Source organism: Marmota flaviventris, chromosome 1 (assembly GCF_047511675.1).
Source record: "Marmota flaviventris isolate mMarFla1 chromosome 1, mMarFla1.hap1, whole genome shotgun sequence".
Classification (NCBI taxonomy): Eukaryota; Metazoa; Chordata; class Mammalia; order Rodentia; family Sciuridae; genus Marmota; species Marmota flaviventris.
The window spans coordinates 25,510,801-25,520,967 of NC_092498.1; the positions used below are offsets into that span (position 1 = coordinate 25,510,801).

The 10,167-nt window shown below is 37.6% G+C and overlaps 1 pseudogene; it reads right to left on the reverse strand.

The window, feature by feature from the left end:
- Positions 1-9,362: 9,362 nt before the first annotated feature.
- LOC114108490 (dynein regulatory complex protein 8 pseudogene) lies at positions 9,363-9,795 on the reverse strand (annotated as a pseudogene).
- Between the last annotated feature and the right edge of the window lie 372 nt (positions 9,796-10,167).

Here is a 10,167-nt window from a genome sequence, read left to right on the forward strand (position 1 = left end):
GATATAGCTCAATAGTAGAGTGGTTGCTTAGCATACACAAAGCCCCAAGTTTGACACCAAGCCCCATGTTAAAAAACAAAAAAGAAACTTAAAGAGAAAAAAATACTGGAAAATTGGTAAAGTCTTTGTTTTAAAAGAAAGTGACTCTTAATTGTCTAATTAGTGTATTTATATGTTAATATAAAGATATTCTGACTGGACCTGATGGTGCATGCCTGTATTCCCAATGACTGGGGAGGCTGAGGATCCCAAGTTCAAGACTAGTCTCATCAACTTTGTGAAACCCTCAGCAATATAGCAAGAACTTGTCTCAAAAAATTTAAAAAAGGCTCAGATGTAGCTCAGTGGTAAAAACACCACTGGGTTTAATCACTAGTACCACAAAATAAATAAAAATAAATTAAAAAGAAAGAAAGAAATTCTGTTTGGATATATCCATTTTTAATTTTTACAGCTTTACTCTGAATATAGTGGACCTCAAATAAGCTGTGCATATATAAGTGAATAATTTAATGTTTCTTCATATGTAACCATCCATGAAGCCATCCCACAACCAGTGTAAACACCCCAAAATTTTCTCATGCCCCTTTATAAGGACAATTTTAATTTTCTTCCCATGAACCTCTGCTTTTTCAGACAACCACTAATTTGCTTTGTTACTATAGACTCTGTTGATATTTAGTTTTATGTAAATTAAATCATACAATGTCTACAGTCTTTGTATTTCTTCTTTCACTCCACATAATTATTTTGCGATTCATCCATGTTGTGTGTATCAGTCCTTGGTGATTGGGTGAGTTTTCTATCAATTCCACTCCTATTCACCTCAAAATGTCCCTTTTCCTCTATATTGTTTTCTACTTGCCTTTCTGAACAAAAAGTCCTCCCCTTCTGTTTTAAGTTAACTTTTTTGCTGCTGTGATCAAAAGACCTGAAAAGAACAATTAGAGGAGGAAAAGTATATTTGGAGGCTCACAGGTTCAGAGGTCTCCATCCACAGATGGCTGACTTCATTACTTGGGGCCTGAAGTGAGGCAGAACATCATGGTGGAAGAGTGTGGCATAGGAAAGTGGCTCGGGACATTATCAGGAAGGGGATGGGAAGAGAAAGAGAGAATGCTTCCTTCATAGTCAAAATATAAATCCCAAGGTCATGCCCCCATGGACCCACCTCCCCTAGCCATAGCCTACTTGCCTACAGTTACCACTAAGAGCAATATAGGAAGAATCCCCTAATAATCTAACTAGGAGATTAGCACGCTGATTCAGATAAGTCTCATAACCCAATCATTTCACCTATAAACTTTCTTGCACTGTCTCATGCATGAGCTTTTGGGAGACACCTCATAACTAAACCATAACATTCCACCTTAGATCACCCATTATGCTCATCTCACAATGCAAAATACATTTAATCTATTTCCAAGAGTTCCAAAAGGACTCTGACCCTGCTGCTCTTTGCCTGGTCTCCCATGCCTTCCTTTGAAATCTCAATGGAAGTTTCCATAACCCCCTAACTCTAGCATCATACATTTCCTTCAAAACCAGCACCATGTGGTTGACACTTAGGTCTGCCACCATCTCCAGTAGTAGCCAAGCCTCCTGGGACCTGGCTGTAGCAGCCAAGGTTCCAGGATAGCTGGGCATGGTTAAAACAAACAAACAAACAACAACAACAACAAAAACTTCCCAGGCCCCTCTGTTCAGACAGAGTTCCCCACTTTTCTATTCTCAAAGGAATATTCTACCTTTATATACCCTTGCATCTTAGATGCATGTGGTCTTGCCAATTCCTGAGATACCCTTGAGCCATTTTTCCTACTGTCTCTAAAGACTGCAAAGTCTTTAGCATTTATTCAATGGTTATAATGTCTTTAATAACCATAACTTCTTTAGCCTCAGTTTTACTCACAGTTTTCTGTCCAAACTACAATTTTCCAAATCTTTCCTCTCTGCTTTGTGCTCCTGATTATCACAATAGATTTGGCTAAAAGCCTCCAGCAATATCCATGCCACCCCCTGAAGATTGTGCTTTCTTGAAATTCCCTCTGCCAGATTAAGAAGTCCATTACCAGTGGATGTGTAACCGATGTGAATCTGCAATATGTATATGGGGTAAAAATGGGAGTTCATAATCTGCTTGAATCAAATGTATGAAATATGATATGTCAAGAGCTTTGTAATGTTTTGAACAACTAATAAAAAAAAAAAAGAACAATAAAAAAAAGAAGTCCATTACCTTTAAATTCAACCTCACAGAAAGTCTCAGGACATGGGCAAAATGCAAATAATTTTTTGTCCATAAAGTAACAGAAATGGCCTCTATTCCAATTTCCAAAAAAGTCCTCCTTCTCTTCTGAATCTTCATGATCCCAATCTCTGCTGTCCACAGTCTTAAAGGCATTCTGGTCTTCTAAACTTCCACAAGAATCACCCATTAAAGATCACTTAAAACATTCTAAACATTCTAAACCTTTTACATCCTGTATCACTACACTTTCCAAAATTTCTCTCACAAATTCTAAAAAGTTCTAAAAGCTTCTGAATCACATGGTCAGGTAAGTCTCAGCCATTGCACCAGGCCCCACTCCCGGTACCAATTTATGCTTTAGTCAGCTTTTTTACTACTGTCACAAAAAGATCTAAAATGAACAGTTAGAGGAGGAAGAGTTTATTTGTGGATTCACAGTTTCAGATGTCTCAGTCCAGAGATGGCTGAATCCATTTGGGGGGCGGGGGCGCCTTGGTGAGGCAGAACATCATGGTGGGAGAGTGTGGTGGAAGAAAGTGGCTCAGGATATCACCAGGAAGGAGAAAGAGAGAGAGGAAAGGAGGGAGGGAGGGGGAGACAGAAGGTGAGGGAGAGAGAGAAGGGGAGAGAGAGATGCTCTCATGGACAAAATATAAACCCCAAGGGCACTCCCCACTGACCCACCTCTTCCAGCCACATACTACCTGCCTACAGTCACCACTCAGTTAATCTCTATTAGGCAACTAACACATTGGTTATATTAAGGCTCATAACCTAATCATTTCACCTCAACTTTTTGCATTGTCTCACAGGAGCTTTGGAGGGACACCTCATATCTAAACCATAATATCCTCTTAGCAAACTTTTCCTGGTCAACCTTATTATACCCTTCCTACAAACACAAAGCTACACAGACACTCAACTGTCCACCAAATACCAATGTTTTCCCTGTTCCTCAGAATAAGAGACACTGATTTTCGGCTGAGTTCATCCATGTCCTGCTAAAAGTCTACATTCCCTAGTTCTCTCCAGAAGCTGGGTGGGGCATGTGATTGAACTCAGGCCAATAAAAAGATACAGAAGTATAATCTGGCAACTTCTGGAGCATCTCCTTTGAAAAGTGGATATATACCCCTCATCTGCCAATCCTGCTGCCTGGAATACCTGTGTCAACACAGCTCTTAGTCTGGATTTTGGCTATCTATTTCCAGGTAAGAAAAAGGCAAAGAACTTAATGGATCAAAACAACAACATTGTATCATGGCTCATGATTTTGTGGTCAACTGAGCTCCACTGTGTGGTTCTTCTCCATGTGATGTCAGTTGGGGCTACATTCTTCTAGGACCTTAACTGGACAAGAACATCAAAGTGGCTTCTAACTGACTGCCTGTTGGAGCCACCAGCCAGAGAGCCTTGGTTTTCTTCCACAAGGCTCCTCAAAGCAAGAGTGGGTTCCAAAGGGCCAGAGGCAGTGCTGTTAATCCTTTTAAGGCCAGAGCTTGGAAGATGTAGAACATCATTTCTACCACATTCTAATGACCAAAACAGTCACCCACAATTATGGGGTTAGAATAGCATATGCATATAGTAAGGAAAGAAACTGTGGGGGCCAACTTCGGAGACAAGCTACCACAGAGCATGAGGATGATCGTCACACCCAAGCGATGACAGGGCTGAGAACTCAAAAAGATTCTGTAGTTGCTATGCTGTGCCCTAAACTTCTCTTATGTGAGAGAAAAATGAAATTCCATTTTAGTGACTTCTATTTTTTATTTTCTCTTACATCAATCTAAACCAAATCCTAACTAATACACCAAACAACAGCTTACCAACTACTCCCTTGACTTTGCAACCCCACCCAATCACCACTGACTCTCAGTATAGTTATTTAATGATGCTTCTTTTCTATCATTCTATCATTAATTGCTTTCCCTCTTTGGGGTGTTTATTCTTTTTAAACTTTTCCTTCATCTCTTCCATTACTGCCTTCTTCATTAATTTACTAAATAGTGATGCTTGAAATTATGGCAATAAATGAGGCAGAGAAAAGTTCCTGACCTCATGGAACTTGTCTCCGAAAGCAAATGTATTGCTTTTGTGCTGTGAAAAGTCACCAATAACCTCTCTCTTGCTTTTTTCCCTCAACTCCCAGCCCCTTCACTAAAGTTTTGCAAACACTATTAATCGCTGTCCCCTTGCAAATGCTCTCCCTGGCTCTTTCCTGGATGCTGCATTAGTGTGGAGGTTCCCTTTTCTATAGCCACCCACAGTTTCACCCCTATCCCTTCCCTTTTTCTCTTTCTTTCTTTATCTTCTTATTTGGGGACTTTTTCCCATGAGAATTCGTCAAACAAAGGTAGTGACTGAAATCAGGGAGAAGAGGGAAGTTAGGCTCTTGAAAGAGAACACGGAGGCACAGGAAAAAATATAGTTCTGTGTTAGGAAGAGGTAATGGATTCAGTTTCAGTGCAATCAGGTCACTTCTCCAACAGCCAACAAGATAAAAATGTTTAATGCTTGTTTAATGAGTAGCTTTGTGCCATAGGTCAGTTATATCAGTTACACAGATATGGCCTATATCACTTCCAGTGTGGATAACAAACACACTGAGAAAGTTGGATATCTTGATGTCTGTTGGAGAGAGCCTAGAGGTCAGAGCCACTACAAGAGTTGGTATTGTATGTCCAAATAACCAAGGATTATGTGGGATATATCCTACGTATGAGAAGGAGAGTGCTCTCTGCTCTCTCAAGTAAATTGGGCTGTCCACTGTGTTCTTCTGTAATCCAAATTCACTCAAGCTTGCTTAGCCTAAGAAACAAAATAAGGCAAACTATTATTCTCTCCTATAGATGCAAGCTCTCAAGCCCTCTTCAAATGCTTCTACACTCAGGACTCCAAATCATGAAATACTTCTAGGAGTGTACAGAGGGTATTATATTTATACTCTCAGATGTCACATCCCACTAACTGCAGCAACTACTCTACCTGTCACATCCCCACTGGGCATCACCATCTCACTCTGGATTCTTCACTGGTTCTTTTGGTGCTTCTTTTGATCCATTAGAATCCTTAGTGTTTTGTTGTTGCTTTTTTTTTTTTTTATGCTGAGGGTGGATCTCAGGGTCTCGTGCATGCTGGTAAGAACCACTAGTCCTTAGAATATCATAGTGGTGCAGTGTTCATAAGTAGTTTATTAATGAGGAGGAGGCCAGTAGTTTACTCTGCACTATATCACTATAGTTTACTTCTGGTTTTCTCACAAACCCCTTATTTGAATGATAATCACAATAAGCTTCTGTTTGCAGTATGAGTTATTTATTACTATGTAATAAATTATTCCCAAATTTGGTGAGTGAAAGCAACAATAATAATTTTTCATCTTTCACCATTTCTGTGGGTTAGAAATCCACACAAGGCCCATTGTGGATGGTTTATCTCTGTTTCATGTTATCTGTATTGTAAGCTGGATAACTCGAACGTAGGGGCTGGATTCATTTGAGGACTCATTTACTTACTCATGTGATGGCTAATACTGGGATTGTCACCTAGAACACTCACACTTGGCCTCTCCATGTGACTTGGGATTCCTTGCAACATGGTAACACGTTTCCAAGAGTTAGAATTCCAAGAGGAAAAATCAGGTGGAAGCCATAGCACATATTATGTCTTAGTCTTCAAAGTCACACAGTATCACTTCCACCATATTGCATTGACAAGGCGTTAAAGAGATCTTCCCAGTACACAATTAATAAACATCCTCTGCCTCTCAACAGAGGGATGTCAGTGTCAATATTGTAAAATGAACAGGTGAGATGGAACATATATTGGTATACAGACATCTTTAAAAATACAATCTGCCCCATTATCTCTCTGTGGAGTACAGATACTGTCCAATGGATTACAAAGCATTAATACATTCTTGCCTTGTGTTATGGTTTATTTGTATGAGGTGTTCCCCCAAAAAGCTCATGTGTGAGACCATGCAGGAAGATTTAGAGGTAAAACGACTGGGTTATGAAAGCCTTAACCCAATCAGTGGATTAATCACCTGATGGGGATTAATTAAATGGTGACTGTAGGCAGGTAGTGTGTGGCTGAAGGAGGTAGGCATTGTGGATGTGCCTTATTTGTGGATGGGGTTTATATTTTATGAGCTGAGCTTAGTTTCTCTCTGCTTCTTAATCTTCATGTCCTCAACCTCTTTCTCTCACCACACTCTTTCACCATGATGTTCTGCCTGATCCCAGTCCCCGAGGAATAGAGTTGGCCATCTATGGACTGAGACCTTTGAAACCATGAACCCCCAAAGAAACTTTATCTCCTTAAAATTGTTCTTGTCAGAACTTTTTGTCACTACAGAGAAAAAGCTGACTAAAACAACTTGATTCTGTTTCATTCATCTCTGTTACCCAACTGCCACTGCAAGACCTCTTCCTTAGAGATCTCCTTACCTGAAACAATTTAACTCATGAGAATAGTTGAATATGGATACCATTCCCAGGTACTTATTGCAATGTATACAGGCTATGCTTTCCATCTGGGTATCATACTAGGATTTTGGCAGATAAGATTTTGATCAGTTATAGAACTGAATCCACCCCAATATAGACCAAATAGAATATGAATCTACTTCATCATAATTTTTATTATAAAAGCAACATAAACAAACAAGAATAGGAAAATCCACAGGAAAAGAAAGAATTATAGGTTAAAACAATTCTGGTGAATATAAAAACATTATTAAACCCTAACAATTCAAGCCAGACTGAAAATAGTACATAGACAATTCAAAGGAATAAAAATTGAATTAGTTATCTACTGATTGGCATTCATAGTATTTCAGACACTTTTGTTGCAAACAATGCTGCTATGAAAAACTTTGTATATAATATAATTCCACAAAATCACCAAAGTGTGTCTGTAGCAGAATTTCCATTTGTAATTTTGATAGACATTGCCAAATTTCATCTCTAGGACTTGTTCCAATTTACAATTGTATCAGCAATGTGCAAAGGTGTCTATTCCCTCTGGTCTTGCCAACTGAATTTGCTGTCATAATTCTTAACTTTTTCCAAACTGATATGTGAAAAATGAACTCATCAGAGTGGTTTTGTGTTTTTTATTGTGACTCTGAGAACTTTTTCTTTAAGTTCTATTTGTATTTAACTTTCTGAGACCTATTTGTTAATAACTTTGTCCATTTTTCTATGAATCTATTGAACTTTTTTTAGTGTTTCTTGGGGCTTAGTATACAATTTTAGAAAGTAAATATGTGAGCAGAGATATTGGTCTTTTGAATTCTAAGTATTTTCTGCTCACTTGTTACTTAATATTGTGACTTTGCTTGACATGGGTTTTTGAATACACAATAGGATACTATGGCCCTGTTTAAAGAAGAAAGAAAATTTATTTACGGTAGTCTGAAAATTTCTCCAAGATATAATATCAAATTTTTAAAAACTAGTGTACCAATAATATATAAAATGTGCTATCTTTAGAGGAAAGAGGGAAACAGTCATATTTGCATGTACAAACATAGAGAAACTCTGGGAAGATGAATAAGAAACTAGTGATAATAGTGCTATGGTTTAGTTACGTGTCCCCCAAAGGCCCATGTATTAAAGGCTTAATTGCAGGATGGTGCTACTGGGAGGTGATGGAACCTTAGGAGGGCCTAATGGAAGGAAATTAGGTTCTTTGGGGCATGCCCTTAAATGGATCTATTGGGACCCAGTGCCTTCCTGTCTTTCTTTGCCTCCTAGCTACTGTGCGATGAGCAGTTTCATCTCCTACACGCTCCCACTATGATGTGCTGCCTCACTACAGACTCAAAAGCAATAGAGCCAACTGATCATGGACTAAAATCTCTGAAGCCATCAGCTAAAATAACCGTTCTTATTATTAGGTTTATTATCTCAGGTATTTTATTACAGTGACCCAAAGCCAACTAACATAAATGGTTAACTAAGAATAGAAAAATAAGATAAGAGAGACCACCCATTCTATCTTTTTATATATTTTAATTTTTAAAACATAGGAATATTTACCTATTTAAGAAAACAAAAATAGCTAAAGCTAATCCTATAATACCTATATCACATAAGTATGAAGATTAGATGACATTTCAATTTACTACACCTTAGTGGTGTAACCCCAGAAATGTCACTTAACTTCAATGAACTACAGTAGTTTCTTTATCTACAAAATGGAGTTACAAGAGTTTATTGTGAAGACTCAATTAAACAATACATGTACAGTGCTTGGGACTTGATAAGCCCTCAATAAATTTAATTCCCTTCTTACACCACCCCCAAAAAAATATTTTTAAAACACTACTAAGAACTATTTACTGTGTATTAAAAACTGATGAATAACTTATTATAAGATTTAAATAAATAAAATAAGAACAAAAATTTCATAGATTCTTGAAAGTCTGGTGCTAGAAGTGTTCTCAGAGTTTTGTGTTCCAACACTCTTTCCAAGATGGGGAAAATGAAATTGAGAGTCTTACTTTATTCACCCAACTTCATTGGCCAAGGTGGTGGGGATCGACTGGAAACCTAACACATATCTTTGCCTGTTGATAGTCATTAATGACTTGAAGGATGGGCTACAGACTCTTGTCTGGAGTCAAAATCATCACATGGCTTTGAAGTAGAAAAGTTTTTTAAAAGATTTATAGTGATTTCCTCATAAAATAATTATTAATTACATCCAGTAATTTTATGTTAGCATAAAATCATGGACAGAAAAATTGGATTGTTTATAAGCATCTATTGAAATGTTAGAGAGTTATATTATATATGTGGCCACGTGAAAATTAAAATTTCAGCCTGGTGAAAGACACACTAAATTTGCCTTTTTTAGAGAGTAGTAAGAATAGTTTTTAAATAATTAGCACCTTATCAACCTATAGGCCTAGATATGCTAAATATATTTGTTTTGAATTGTTATGATTATCTTTAAAAAACAAAATATCTTGCAATAGTTATATCAGATATGGGAATTATAAGGTAACATGGGAAGATAACAAAATCAAGAAATTTTTAAAAATTGTTCTTTCACTTAGAAATCATCTGTAGAATGAAGAACACTTCATCTTTGTCTATCACCACATTGTTGTATAGTCCTTGGACAGATTTGTGCCTGGTTTTGGAGCAGATGCAGACTGTATTTCTTCCATTTTTTCTTGAGGAAAAGGCCCACCTTTCTCAGTCAGATACTTGATCATTTCTTCTTTGGTCAGAAACCCATGTTTAGCTGGATCTGAAACCTCAGAAGCTCAAAGAAAGGCATCTTCTGGAATTGGTCTACTTTGCACTAGAACTTTGGTCATCACTGGAAGAAACTAATTGAATAGAACATTCCCAGTGGGTCCTTCTGTCTCTGCCATCAGATCATGTAGCTCGCCTTCACTTGAGCAGCATCCTAATGACCTGATTATTGTTCCAGTCTCTTGCATTCATGGTATTATTTGACTCATGCCTCTGACTTTTTTTGTGAAATCCTGCCACAGTGATCTCTTTCCTGTCTTCCACCATTTTATTGCAGAACCTGTCACCTGGGAGATGTGGATCATTAACCTCTGTCATGGGGTACTTGCTCTCTTGAGAATTTTTAAAATGAGACCAATTAGGAAACAATGGCAGATGTATGACAGGTATTGTACTAATATACTTAATATCTAACAAACTGTTATGAATCAACAGGAAAAACATGAAAAGCCCAGAAGGAAATGGGGAGATGGTGTATACAAGCATGTGTCAGAAAAATAACTAAACACGTTTAGCCATTCAATAGAAGAAAAGAGTCTCGATCTCATTAAAAATTTAAGAATCACATCCTAAAACAATGAAGTCTGTATTTACCTTTTAGATTTCTGAAGGTTAAAAAGAGTAATAATATTCCACACC